Source organism: Juglans microcarpa x Juglans regia, chromosome 2D (assembly GCF_004785595.1).
Source record: "Juglans microcarpa x Juglans regia isolate MS1-56 chromosome 2D, Jm3101_v1.0, whole genome shotgun sequence".
In the NCBI taxonomy this organism is placed as follows: Eukaryota; Viridiplantae; Streptophyta; class Magnoliopsida; order Fagales; family Juglandaceae; genus Juglans; species Juglans microcarpa x Juglans regia.
The window spans coordinates 17230015-17244102 of NC_054596.1; the positions used below are offsets into that span (position 1 = coordinate 17230015).

A 14088-nucleotide genomic window follows, 5' to 3' on the forward strand; every position below is an offset into this window, starting at 1 on the left:
AACCTACACTTCCAAATCTGTATATTTTTAGGAGGTACTAAAGACAACTATTAAGATCAATATATGCACGCTATTAAGAATGCAGAGATGATATTTACAATTTTAAGATGTATAAATTTTATACACTCAAAATAAATAAAATAAATCTGTGATTCATATAAAAAATTAACTTTTTTTAATGTAAATCTATTTTTTGTAAAAAGAGAACGCGAGAATTATATATCATTTTGCATTCCTTAGCTTCTCAAAACGGGAAAAGTAGATTTATTTATTTATTTATTTTAAATATAGTTGTTCAATGGCAAAAAGAAGAGCCAGAAAAGAAATTTGTGGAATTCTAGAGAGGAAACTCACGAAAGTACTGCCACTTTACCTCTTCAAAATCCCTTCATTTTCTCTTGATCCCATCCCAAATCTGATAAAATATTCAACACCTCACTACTACTACTCTTTTTGGTCTTCTCCAAGAGTCCCAACGCCCTCTTTTATTGCCGAGTCCATTGCACCGTTTCAAACACTTGTACACATCTCTCTCTCTCTCTCTCTCTCTCTTGCATTTATGGCCAAAGGAAGTGGACTCTCCATTGATTCAGATCCAATTGGGTTCTTTCTCAACCAGCCAATAGTGCTCAACTCATTCCCTGAAGACGACAACAACAACCATTACCACAACCGAAATATCAAGTGGAAGCTCGGTGCCATGGACGCCACTCTAAACAGGTCAGCTCCCCCCACTATTCAATTCCCACTCAACCTTAACTGTTCCCATCGCCAAGATTCTCCTCCGCCGTCTGATGGTAAGCGCACCGTCATGGATGAGATGGACTTCTTTGCCGAGAAGCACGGCCACGACAACGAGGCTGCCTCTACCGATGTCGATAGAAAAGTCTCAGACGGTCCGACCGCCTTAGAGTTTAACGTCAACGTAAGTGATCCATATAATTAAGCTTTTTCGATCAGTTCTAGGATGTATTATTGTGATTCTCGCCAATATTGAGATTGAATATTTTATCGTATTACATATAGACTGGTTTGAATCTTCTTACGACCAACACTAGTAGCGACCAATCCATGGTGGACGATGGCATATCACCGAACGTGGAAGATAAAAGAGCAAGGAGCAGTGAGGTAGGGGAACGGAAGATCTTTTTGGATTTCATCATGGATTGGTTTTAGATTTTAATGTTTTACTTTGATTCTTCTTTGAGTTTGGAGCTGATTTTTCTATCAATCTGTCGCGTTTCAGCTGGCTGTTCTTCAAGCTGAGCTTGAGCGAATGAATTCCGAAAACCAACGTCTAAAAGAGACGCTTAATCAGGTTACTACTACCTACAATGCGCTGCAGATGCATTTCGTTACTCGTATGCAGGCTCAGAAAGCCAAAAGCACTGAAGAAAATGGCATGGTGGATGGGAAGGTAGAGGTAAAAATAATGGAACACTAGTAGTGCCAAGGCAATTCATGGATCTTCGGCTGGCTACTAATGGTGATGCGGATGAGAACTCGTTGTCTTCGTCGGAAGGAAATGGCCGGGACCGGTCAGGATCGCCCGGAATTAAGGGAGAAGTCATGGGGTCGAAGCAGCAGTTTGGGCTGGGTAAGGATGGGATTAGTGATGAGGTGCTTACTTTCGATCAGGATAAGAAGGAACATGGTAGTAAAATTGTGAGAGAGGATAGTCCGGATCAAACATCACAAGGATGGGGTCCTAATAAGGTTCCCAGATTCAATTCACCTAAAGATGTTGATCAGACTGAGGCGACGATGAGGAAGGCACGCGTATCAGTTAGAGCTCGATCAGAGGCTCCTATGGTAGGTGATGATGATGATGAGGGTGATTTTGATTTTGTTTTAAAATCAAGAACTGATTTAATTAATGCGGCTAATTGATTCTTATAGTTGATTGATTGGAAATGTGTTGATGATAGATCACTGATGGCTGCCAATGGCGCAAGTACGGGCAGAAGATGGCTAAGGGAAACCCATGTCCTCGAGCTTACTATCGATGCACCATGGCTAATGGTTGCCCAGTTCGAAAACAAGTATGTTTTCTTCTACACCTTTTTTCACCTTATTTTTGGGAAAACTTGAGTGTGAAGTGCTGCTAGCTTGCTCGGAAAAAAACTCCTCCAAATTCTTGTTAGAACTTTAATAAATATTTCGGGTAGTTTTAAATTAGAAAAATTCTAGACATAAACCTCACGCCCTGCACACCTATTTAAAAACATGTCATTTTACTTTTTTTATCCACTTAATGAAAATGATTACAGACATGTTTGTAAGTAAAATTGGATAAAAAGATAAAATGACATGTTTTTAAGTGGATGTGTATGTGTGAGACTTATGAGTAGCACTGCGCTTTAAATTAACAATATATATGTAAAGTAAACTCTTATGTTATCTTTCTCACTATTCTTTCTAAGTTCAGCCAAGAAATTAAGACCTCGATTGAGACCTGCACCATCACTTATTTGGTAAATTTAGTGCCATTTTTGTGGATAAGATTTTTTAATTAAGGCTTTTTATTTTTTTTCATTTTAAGGAAGCAGGCACCTTTTTCCATGCATGTTGTTGATAAGAACAGTCTTTAATCTGTTTTTGACTTCTAAGAACTTAGAAAATCGGAGAGGGAGACCACCTAATTTCAATCCGTTAATCCGAGGCTGATCATGGATTGCCTAACGTTCAATCCTAACTTAAAAGTACAGTACTGTTCTCTCAAGACTGAGTTTTTTGAATTAATTGGTTTATCTTAAACAGGTACAAAGATGTGCAGAAGATCGAACGATCCTCATAACCACGTACGAAGGCAACCACAACCATCCCTTGCCACCGAACGCCATGGCAATGGCATCGACAACTTCATCAGCTGCACGAATGCTGCTCTCTGGTTCCATGTCCAGTGCTGACGGATTAATGAACTCAAATTTCCTCACCAGAACACTCCTGCCGTGCTCCTCTAGCATGGCCACCATCTCAGCCTCGGCCCATTTCCCACTGTTACATTGGACTTGACTCAATCCCCAACCCGTTCCAACTCCCAAGGCCACCAACCCAATTCCAAATCCCCTTCCCAAACCCCTCACAGACACAGAACCTCGCCACCGCCCAGGCCACATTGCTGCCTCAAATATTTGGTCAAGCACTCTACAACAATCAATCAAAGTTCTCTGGTCTTCAGATGTCTCAAGATATGGATTCTGCTCATCAACTTGGTCACCAGCCACAAGCATTGGCGATGAACCAGGAGCAGCATAACTCACTTTCTGATACAGTCAGTGCCGCCACTGCCGCCATCACCGCGGACCCGAACTTCACCGCAGCTCTCGCAGCAGCCATCACTTCTATTATTGGCGGTGCTGCTCAGACGAACAACATTAGCAACAATAATAATAGTAATAATAATGCCAACATCACAACCACCACCACCAGCAATGGCAACTTAACAAGTACTAGCAACAGCAATAGCAATAGCAATGGCAACAATAAAATCAGCAATTCAAGTTTGCAAGGCAATTAATTAGGCGAGGCTCATACATAGCTACTTTTCTTTCAGTTTTCATTTTAATTTTCTTCCTGCTGGTAAGATGTTTTTCCTCTCTTTTGGGCTCGAAGAAGTGAGAATATTATACGTGTTCGTTGTTGTTTTTTTTTTTTTTTTTGATAAACTTTTGTTTGTTTCTTTCCTTGTTATTTTTTCCCTGGAATTAAGCATAGACTTCATATTTCTTTGTTATTTGAATAATATTAAAAGAATAGTGCTACATCTACAAAAAAAACTACATAAAAATAATCTTATAAATTGACGTGGTTTCATGTAATCTGTCAGATCTGTTTTACAATAAAAATAATTTTATAATCTGTCAAATCACATTATGTCACATCAATTTATAGAATTACTTATTTTGTGGTTAGAGTATTTTTCATATTAAAAATATAAAAAGGGGAAAATAAAAACTAGATATATATTGAAAGAATGCATGCATATATATCATGATCAGTTTGTAACTTGTTTTGTACGGATCCGGAAATCAAAGGAAGGGTGTTTTGTCTTCCATCTTTTCTTTATTCTTGTCGACGTACGATAATTTGCTTTGTTCCTAAAAGATCAAGGAAAAGATAAAAAGAAGAGAACGTACAAGAGGGAACAGAACAACGGACTTTATACTTTCTTGGAGTTACGTGTATCACAGGGCACTTAACCAAAAGAGAAAGGAAAGAAAAGAAAAGAAAAGAAAATATTGGCAGTCAATAGAATTATGGAGTCAAGAAAACCGTCTAGAGTGGTTAGAAAGGATGGGAATGCATGGATCGATAGGGCTCGTTTGACACGCAAAGAAATTTTAGATAAAGAGTGTGTAGAGAGCGTGCGTGAGTGACTTTTTTGTTGGGGGGGGTTTGTCACGTTTTGAGCTTTGTCTTTTGGCATTTTATCCCGATTTGAGAGTGGATTAACTTTTAACTGGATGGACAGATTTCTTCACATTCTCATTGTTCTTTTGTTTTTCCTTCTTTCCCACGTACGTACGTCCAATCAAGAATAATGGAAGTGGTTGATATCTAGATCATCTCTTCCCCTTTCCCTTTCAACTAGCTAGAGTCTCCCAATATCCCTCCTTTCCCAACCGATCTCGATCGCTGGTTTCTATTTCTTTTCTATTTCTTTTCTTTCCATACATATCATGTGTGTGTATATAGGCATAGCCTTTTTCTTTTCCAATTTCTCTCCGTTGTCGTGGTTCTCTCTCTCTCTCTCTCTCTCTCTCTCTCTCTCTCTCCCCAATTTCTCTGTCCATGCATCATGCAATGCACATGTAGCTAGCAGCTTCCTTGTCATACGACTAGTAGTGAAGAAGTTGCGCAGAGAATCAAGTATCTAAAGCTTTTTGTTCTGCAAAATTCAGCTAAAAAAAAAAAAAAAAAAGTCTAATACCAAACCACCAAGTGATAACCGTGAAATTAATTGGAAGGAGGCAGCAATTAATCAGATGGGGCGCTCGCAGCTTCTTGAATGCTAGCTAGCTATAATAAAGGTATATATGAAGGGCTAGGCACGGGATCACAGTACGCAACTTGATTAAGTTATAAGTATTGATTAATTACTCGCGAAGACTTTGGAGACCAATTGGTAGATAACAAAAGCAGAACGGTACTCATATTAATTACTTGATCAGTTAGAGAAGTACATAAATATAGCATGAGCTGCCCGTATCGGTAGTGGTACCATTATTCCCAGTTCACGTTGCATCCAACTCACGCATGTAGCGTTTAAAACCGAGGGTTTGGCAGCTGCTCTAGTAGCATACGTACTGTTGGGTAAATCAATACAACGGAAAGAAAAAAAGTGGAAATAAAAGAATATACCCATGCACAGTGACACTAAGAATTTAATGTAGTTCGGCAACTGTCTACATCTACAGAAAAGAGTTTCACTAATAAATAGTGGAATACAAGAAAATATTACAAAGGAGGAGGATTATATTCCACTCAACTCAACTCTCTTCTTTTCTCTCAGAGCTCTCCGGGCTCTCTCTTTTTTCTTTTCTCCTTGGGTGTATCTGAGGCTCTAGCTGGGAGACTCAATTTATAGGCAAATATCGTCTCGCGTATGAATGCATTAAATTGTTGCATTCAATAGGTAATTGCAAATGCAGTTACTCGCTGAAGGTTGAGCAGCAAGCAGTTATTGTTGATTGACTGCTTGGGTAGGGATTTTAACAATTCTCTCCCTCTATGCCCATTTATTTAGATGATATCTATTCTAGCTATGTCTCTGCATAGCTCAAGTTTCTCACTTGTAATCACCTTCGTCAACATGTCTGTTGGATTCTCTTTTGTATGAATCTTGACAAGCTTCAATAGCTATTGTTCCATCGCTTCGTGTATTCAATAATAGCGGATGTCAATATGCTTGGTGTGGGAATGGTACATTGAATTCTTACTCAAGTCTAGAGCACTTTGACTATCACAATGTACCTTGTGACTAACCCTTAGTTCATGGAGAAAACACTTCATCCACAACATCTCTTTCCCAACTTCCACTGCGACAATGTATTTGCCTCTGTTGTAGATAAAGTAACACACTTCTGAAATTTGGACTGCCAATAGACAGCTCCTCCTGCAAAGGTGAAGAGAAATCCAGAATTCGATTTCCTGCTATCTAGATCTCCTGTCTTATCTGAATCAGTAAAGCCTTCCAAAATTGGTTTAGCTCCCCCAAAACACAAGCACATCTTCGATGTACCTTTTAGATACCTGAAAATCCACTTGATTGCTTCCCAATGACCATTTCCTGGATTTGAAAGGAATCTGCTCACTATGCCTACAATATGAGCAATATCTGGCCTGGTACAAATCATTGCATACATCAAGCTTCCTACTACTGAAGAGTAGGAGACTGTTTCTATTTCTTTAATCTCTTTCTTTGAAGAAGAACACGAGCTCTTACTCAACTTGAAGTGGTTAGCAAGTGGAGTATTGACTGGCTTAACATCGCCTATGTTGAAATGTCTGATAACCCGTTCAACATATTTTTGTTGTGATAGTCACACCCTTTGGGCTTTCCTATCATGAACAATCTTCATGCCCAAAATTTGTTGTGTTGGGCCTAAGTCCTTCATGTCAAAGGATTTGAATAGTTCTTTCTTTAGTTTGTTAATCATGGACCTATCCTTACCAATGATTAACATATTATCAATGTAAAGAATGAGTATGACAAACTTGTCATCTTGGAATCTTCGAACATAAACACACTGATTTGCAACAAGTCTCTTATAACCATGACTCATTATGAATGAGTCGGACTTCTTGTACCATTGCCTTAGCGCTTGCTTGAGGCTATAGAGATTCTTCTTTAGCTTGCATAAAAAGTGATTTTTCCCTAGAGCTTCAAACCCTTCTGGTTGCTCTATATATATTTCCTCCTCCAAATCTCCATGGAGGAAGGTTGTCTTCCCATCCATCTGTTCAAGTTTCAAGTTGATTCCATTCTTCTGCTAGAATCCTTTGACAACCAATATGGTCTTGTGCTTTATCAGTTTTCTTTGGCCATCTTTCTTCAGCTTGAATACCCATTTATTCTTTAGGGCTTTCTTTCCTTCAGGAAGTTTCACCAATTCATAGGTCTGATTTTTCTACAAAAAACTCATCTTTTCTTGCATTGCCTGCACCTATAGGCTTCTATCAGCATGAGTTTGAACTTCCTGGAAGCTCTCCGGCTCCCCTTCATCAGTAAGCAGAATATAGTCTGATTCTAGATATCTCCTCGATGGAATCAGTAGGTGGCCTCTTGTCGATCTTCTTGGTTAAGCTTCATCAACCAAAGAAAGTTCATCACCGTTTAACCTTTGTGGTGGTACACCAGTTACTGGTGGAGAGGGTTCTTGCTCCCCCTGCTCGACACCCTAAGCTTCTTCTTCTACTTATAGATCTAGATCCTGTATATCCTCATTATCTGTAGCGAACTATAATGGTGTAGGATCTGAAGTATAGGAACTAAGCTCTACTGATATTGAGGAAGCTTCAATTCCTATATGCTGGTTTTCATGGAACACAACGTCCGTACTTCTGACAATTCTCCTTATCACTGGATCTCATAACTTGTACCCGAATTCTTTATCTCCATATCCAACAAAGATACATGGAGTTGACTTGACATCGAACTTTTGTCTCACCTCCTTGGATACGTGTGCAAAAGCTTTGCACCTAAACACTTTCAGGTGAGAGTAAGAGACATATTTTCCAGATCAAATCTTCTCAAGAACTTTAAATTCCAGTGGTGCAGAAGGTGATCTGTTGATCAGGTAACAGGCAGCATGAACAGCTTCACCCTAGAATGGCTTTGGTAACTTAGCCATACTGAGCATGCATCTTGTTCTTTCCATGATGATCTGATTCATTCTTTTGGCTATACCATTGTGCTGAAGGCTATATGGGACCGTCTTCTCATGTTGAATACCATAACCAGCGCAGTATGTAGCGAATCTTTTGAAAAAATATTCTCCTCCATTGTCCGTTCACAAGCACTTCAACTTCTTTTCCATCTCTGAAAAATTTTGAAGTGATCAAAGACCTGATCCTTTGATTTAAAAATATATACATAGACCTTTAGTGAAGCATCATCAATGAATGTCACGAAATATCTGTCACCTCCCAATGACTCTTCTTCCATGGGACCACATACATCAGAGTGTACCAGACTTAACAACTCTGATCTTCTCTTCATAAAGGAATTAAACGAGACTCTGCGTTATTTGCCAAACAAACAGTACTCACAAGGGTTTAACGTTGTTCCTTTGGCAACTTTGATGAATGCCTTCTTCACAAGCGTATCCAACCCTTTCTCACCGATGTGTCCAAGTCTCTTGTGCCAAAGATTTGGTGATGCCTCGTCCTCCATTGTATTGAGGTTATCAAAACCAATCTTCACATGGGTCTTGTACAACATACCACAAATATGTCCTCGGGCGACAACCATGGCACCTTGTGACAGCTTCCAAGTGCCTTTGTTAAAGTAGCTGTTGTAGTCTTGTCGATCAAGAGTTGTTCCCGAAATCAGGTTGAGCTGAAGGTCAGGAATGTGTTGAACATCTTTCAACACTATGGTGCAACCAATATTAATTTTTATCTGCACTTCGCCAACTCCCACGATCTTCGAGGAACTAGATTTCTCCATCCTTACTGAATCAAAGTTTCTTACTTTGTACGTAGTGAAAAATTCACTAAAGGAAGTGGCATGGTATGATGCTGCTGTGTCTACCACCCACTCAATATCGTGGCTTGCAACGTGCAGACACGTCTCGTCACTGGTGAAGAGTATTTTCACATCTCTCGAAAGAGTGACAAGAGTTTCACCATCTTCTTTTTTCAGTTTACTGCTTTGACCTTGCTCCTTTAAAAACTTGCGGCAGTATTTCCTCATGTGGCCTTCTTTGCCAGAATGGTAACACTTCATGTTACCTGTCTGCTGGTTCCTGCTATTGCTGGACCTTTCACGTGGCTGCTCTGTTTCTACCTCCACTGCTCATTCTATCATTACCTTGAGACTTTTCTCTACTCTCGGTGACAAGGATATGAGATTGATTCATGCTCGTCTCCTTTCGTTTGACCTCCTCATTGAACAAGACATCTTTAACCATCGTCATGGTAAGTTGATCATCTAAAGTAGAGTTATTTAGGGAGACCATCAATGTCTCCCAACTGTCTGGTAATGAACTGAGAAGTAGCAGAGCTTGTTCTTCATCGCCAAGATTTAGCTTGACTAACTCGAGCTGGTTAACTAGGTTTTGAAACTCGCTAGTGTGCTCGACAATAGAGGTGTCGCTCTTCAACTTCAAGTTAACAAGCCATCTCATCAATAGGGCCTTGTTTTGAGCAGTCTTAGCTTGATACATATCCTCTAACTTTTCTAGAGGTTATATACATCTGTCTCTTGGGCCACGTGGTGAAAGACACTATGGTCAATCCATTACCTGATCTGATCGATAGTCTTCTTGTGCATCTTATTCCATACTTGATCCGTAAATTCATCTGGCTTATTCCCTTCAATTTTCAAGGGGTCAGATAGATCTTTAGAGTTCAAGAGATCCTCCATCCGAGGTCTCTAAAGACTGTAGTTTGAGGTAGTCAGCTTTATCATGGCGCCTGATGTTGAATCCTCCATGAATTTAGACTGATTTCTAAATACAAAATGAAAGTACAGGATCTTCAAGGTGGAATATCGCAAAACGGACAGCACCATTGTGTCCGGAACGTCTGATTTTGTGGGAAACGAGTCTTGTTTTGTCAAAATCGAACTCAAACAGCATAAGAATGAGCAAAAGAACCAAAAGCAGGAACCATGTCGCGCATACAGCGTGTGCGATGCGAAAAAATGCGTAGATGCGTTTACGTCACGGGCCAAAATTCTCTGAAGCGCATGGGATTCACGCGCTAGGCACCACTGGAGCACGTGCGACAAGTGAGTGAGCGTGGGATTCACTCACTCGGCACCTTTGGAGCGCGTGTGGCACTTGGTGGAGCGTGGGGTTCACGCGCTCGACTCTCCCTTTTGCATGTGTAACACGTGCCGAGAGTGGGCTCACTCTCCAATCTTCAGGTAGCGTGTGGAGACACGTGCAGCCTCCGTTCGACCTCTGGTTTTCACCTCTTTTTTTGTCTTGATGCGACGAACACAGTGTTATGCTCAAATTTGGAAACTGAGCAACTCACTAAAAACGAGTTTTTTGTAAAAACTCATTCCAACAATCTCTCTGATACCACTTGTTGGGGAAATCAACATAACGAAAAGAATAAAATCTTAAATAAAAGAGTACACCCACGCACTCAGTGACACCAAAAATTTAACTTGGTTTGCAACTGCCTACATTTACAAAAAAGAATTTCACTAATAAATAGTGGAACACAAGAAAATATTACAGAGGAGGAGGACACACTCCACTCAACTCAATTCTCTTCTTTTCTCTCAGAACTCTCCGGGCTCTTTCTCTTTTCTTTTCTCTTTGGGTATATCTGAGGTTTTAGCTGGGAGCCTCAATTTATAGGCAAATATTGTCTCACGTATAAATGCATTAAATTGTTGCATTTAATAGGTAAATGCAAATGCAACTATCCGCTGAAGGTTAAACAGCAAGCAGTCATTGTTCACTACTTGCTTGGACAGGAATTTCAACACGTACATGGGGTGAGGTTTGGAGCCACACTCGGGTCTCGCATTTTGATCAAGTGAGAAAGCCTATGTTCGGTTCTATTCATTACAGTACGCACGTAGTAGTACTGTTCGTTCCAGCACGGTTGACAATCATACGGTGAGAAACAACAAGATGAGATGAGTTGAGATAAAAATTGAAAATTAAATAAAATATTGTTAGAATATATTTTTTAATATTATTTTTGTTTTAAAATTTGAAAAAGTTAAATTGTTTATTTTATTTTGTATAAAAATTTGTAAAAATTGTAATTATTAGATAAGTTGAAAAATTTTGTAAAAGTGAATGTGATAATTCCATTTATATAAGACGTACGTTTATGAATCTACGACCTCTTTCTTAATTAATGAGTTAAAAAGTTTTCTCTAGTTGAAAATCTTCTATTTGGTATTCTTTCTTTGGATTCACGTAAAGACATACACATAAATATAAGGGAATCTGTACTGAGAAATTAAAAGGCCCGGTAGCCGCCCAATCAAAGCATCACAAACTAGAAAGACAGCTCCCAAGAGAAATTTCACAAGATGCAGTGCTACAGTTTCTTTTCTCTTTAAAAGAAAGTAGGAATATATCTAGCTCTGAAGATAACAGGAGCAATTAAAGAAGAATCCAAGCTTGAACCCATATATATCCACATTAGGAAAGTGCGAGCCCCATGAGATTCACTAGAAACCCATACAAATTGACGCCACATTCACACGTGACACCCTGCGGGCGCTTGAAGCCCCCTAGCAGCTCCATGTTAGCCATTTAGATCTGCAAATAAAGACACGGGAAAACGTACGTAGGAGCTCTGAAGGAGTTTTTGAATTGATAATCTGTTATTTTCTATGCAGTACTTGGTCACATTTATTTTCTTTATGTATATCAATTTGTTAGCTAGGTGTGCTTTCAACAAGTCGTAACCCATATGATATCTCGTATTGAATAACTAGTGTAGTTGGTATATGAGATTTTATACCACCTGAAGGGAGGAGTGGGCTCCGATTCCAATGGAGTTGAATGGCCAACTCTGACTGGAGTTGAGCTCTAACTCCGATCACTCTGGAATTGAAGTCGGAGTCAGATGTTGAAGCCCAACTCAGAGTTCGGATTTTTGTTTTCCAATTTTTTTACCCATTTCCCAATATCCAAACAATAGCCAACGACATTCAAATAAAGATTAAAGAAATTTCTGACTTATATAGTGAAGCTTATGCCTAACAACTTTGAGAAGACGATTCTCCTGTCTCTGATCGTATCTGCACAGCAAGGGCAAAAATGAGGATTACGATTGACGAAAACAAGAATGAGAGACTCAAAGAAAGAGAGGATGCGAGGCTAAGAGAGAGAAGTTGGAGCAAATTAGGATTCAAAGAACTAGGATTTTAGCTACTGTCAGCATTGAGGACAAGAGAGAAAATAGGGGAAGAGAGAAAACAAAATAAATGCTTAGGGTGTTAGCCAAAAGGAAAGAGATGAATATATAGGAGAAGAAAACTTCGTCATTTTAAGATTTTCTTAAAAATAAGAAGTTCGCAAAACATTGTCTAGTATGCGAGGGGGCTCGAACGATTATTCTTAGGTTTGCAAAACATTGTCTCAACTACCTATTACTTATATTACAACATTAAATATATTAAGTCTAAATATCGGAGTCCGAGCCTATATTGGCTCTGACTCCGACCATTTCTTTTGGAGCAACTTCATCTCTGATTTCGAATTCTAAATTTTTTGACTCTATCGGAGTCGGAGCGAGTGTGGGCTGGAGTCGGAGCCGCTGAAAGTTTTGCTAACCTCTACTTGAAAGAGAAAGTTCTTACTTTTATAATATTCTAATTAAACTCTAATTATATAATTGACTAGTCATTTTAAAGTATAAGCTCATATGTGACTTGGGTGCCATAGTTTTTTTTTTTTTCTTTTAACAAATACCATAGAGGAGCATACCAATTATAAGTTTTGTTTTATTTTTCTTGAGTGTTTCTGAAAGATCAATTTGTATTAATAGTTTTTTTGAGCTTAAAATGTGAAATCAGTATCTAGTTTAAGGAAGGTTTAGTTTATTTCCAAACTTGCCTATTATTATCTAGTTATTTTTGCTAGGTCAATCCTAGAAGAAAGATTTGGGGCGTGACACCTCATATCTCCATTTGCATCAAACAAACTGTATTCTTGATCTCTTTGACAAAGCAAATTAAAAATGGTAGAAGCCAAACCATACGACTTCACCTTGCTTATCGACCCAAAATGCCCAAACTAGACACTGAACTTCACTCAAAATATGACTCAGTATAGACAAGTTGTGGGGTTTTATTGTACTGAACGATCCAATATTACACATTTTGGCCTCATTTGGATACTAAGAATATCTCAAAATATTTATTAATAGTAGTGAAATAATTTGAATTAAGATATTTTATTAAATTTTAAAAAATAAGAGAAAAATTGAATTTGAGAATATAAAAAAAAAAAAAAAATTATGTTCCCACTTCTCCTATTGGAAAATACTTTAGCCACAAACGGATTACACAAAAGTAATGTCACAAATTGATATAGATTGATATAGTACATCATATTATAAAATTATTTTTATTATAAAGTAAATCTAACAGATTTCATGAAGCCTTGTGAATTTCTTTGCATAATCTTTTGATGTCTATAACAGTTTTCTTATCTATTACGTCAACGTATCCATGCGCCATGTCAATACATTAGATTGCATTTTGACAAGTCTCGCAGAAAATTTGACAAGTCTCGACTTCGTTTGGAACCTTAACTCATCTCAATTCATAATTATAATTTTTTCAAATCTCAATACAAAATATAATAAACAATTCAACTTTTTTAAATCTTAAAATAAAAATAATATTAAAAAATAATATTTTAATAATATTTTATTATCTTAACTCAATTCAATTTAATTCATTTTACCATCTAAATGCAACTTTAGAGAAAAGACGGGAATACAAACGAGACCGAAAGGCCAAATCACGGGCCGGAAGTTGTAACAAACAAAGAAGGGAAAAGGCCCAGTGCCCAGCTTTTCCAGTTAAACGACCGTTGTACTTGTAGAGCTACCAGTTTAGGTGGGAGATCGAACGAGCAGGATCCAAAGTCACCATCACTGTCTTTCAAAACTGAATTGGTAGTTAGAGAGAATAGCCGCAACATTTAGTCCCATTAGAACTGACCGCATTCAACCAATCAAAAGTATCCACTTCACCATATTGGAGCCACCGAAATAGAGCTAACTAATCTAAAAATCCGTAACACAAATCAACGGTGGATACACCAGAGAGTAACTACTACTGAAGCAGACAAGCCTCTCTCTTCCTCTCTAACGTTTCCTTCAGTACTTCACACTTCACAGTTGGTTTCCTCGACCGTACATTTTTGGCCC

The 14088-nt window shown here is 38.5% G+C and overlaps 1 pseudogene; it reads left to right on the forward strand.

Moving 5' to 3' along the window:
• Positions 1-385: 385 nt before the first annotated feature.
• On the forward strand, positions 386-3644 carry LOC121248638 (annotated as a pseudogene).
• The last annotated feature ends 10444 nt before the right edge of the window (positions 3645-14088 follow it).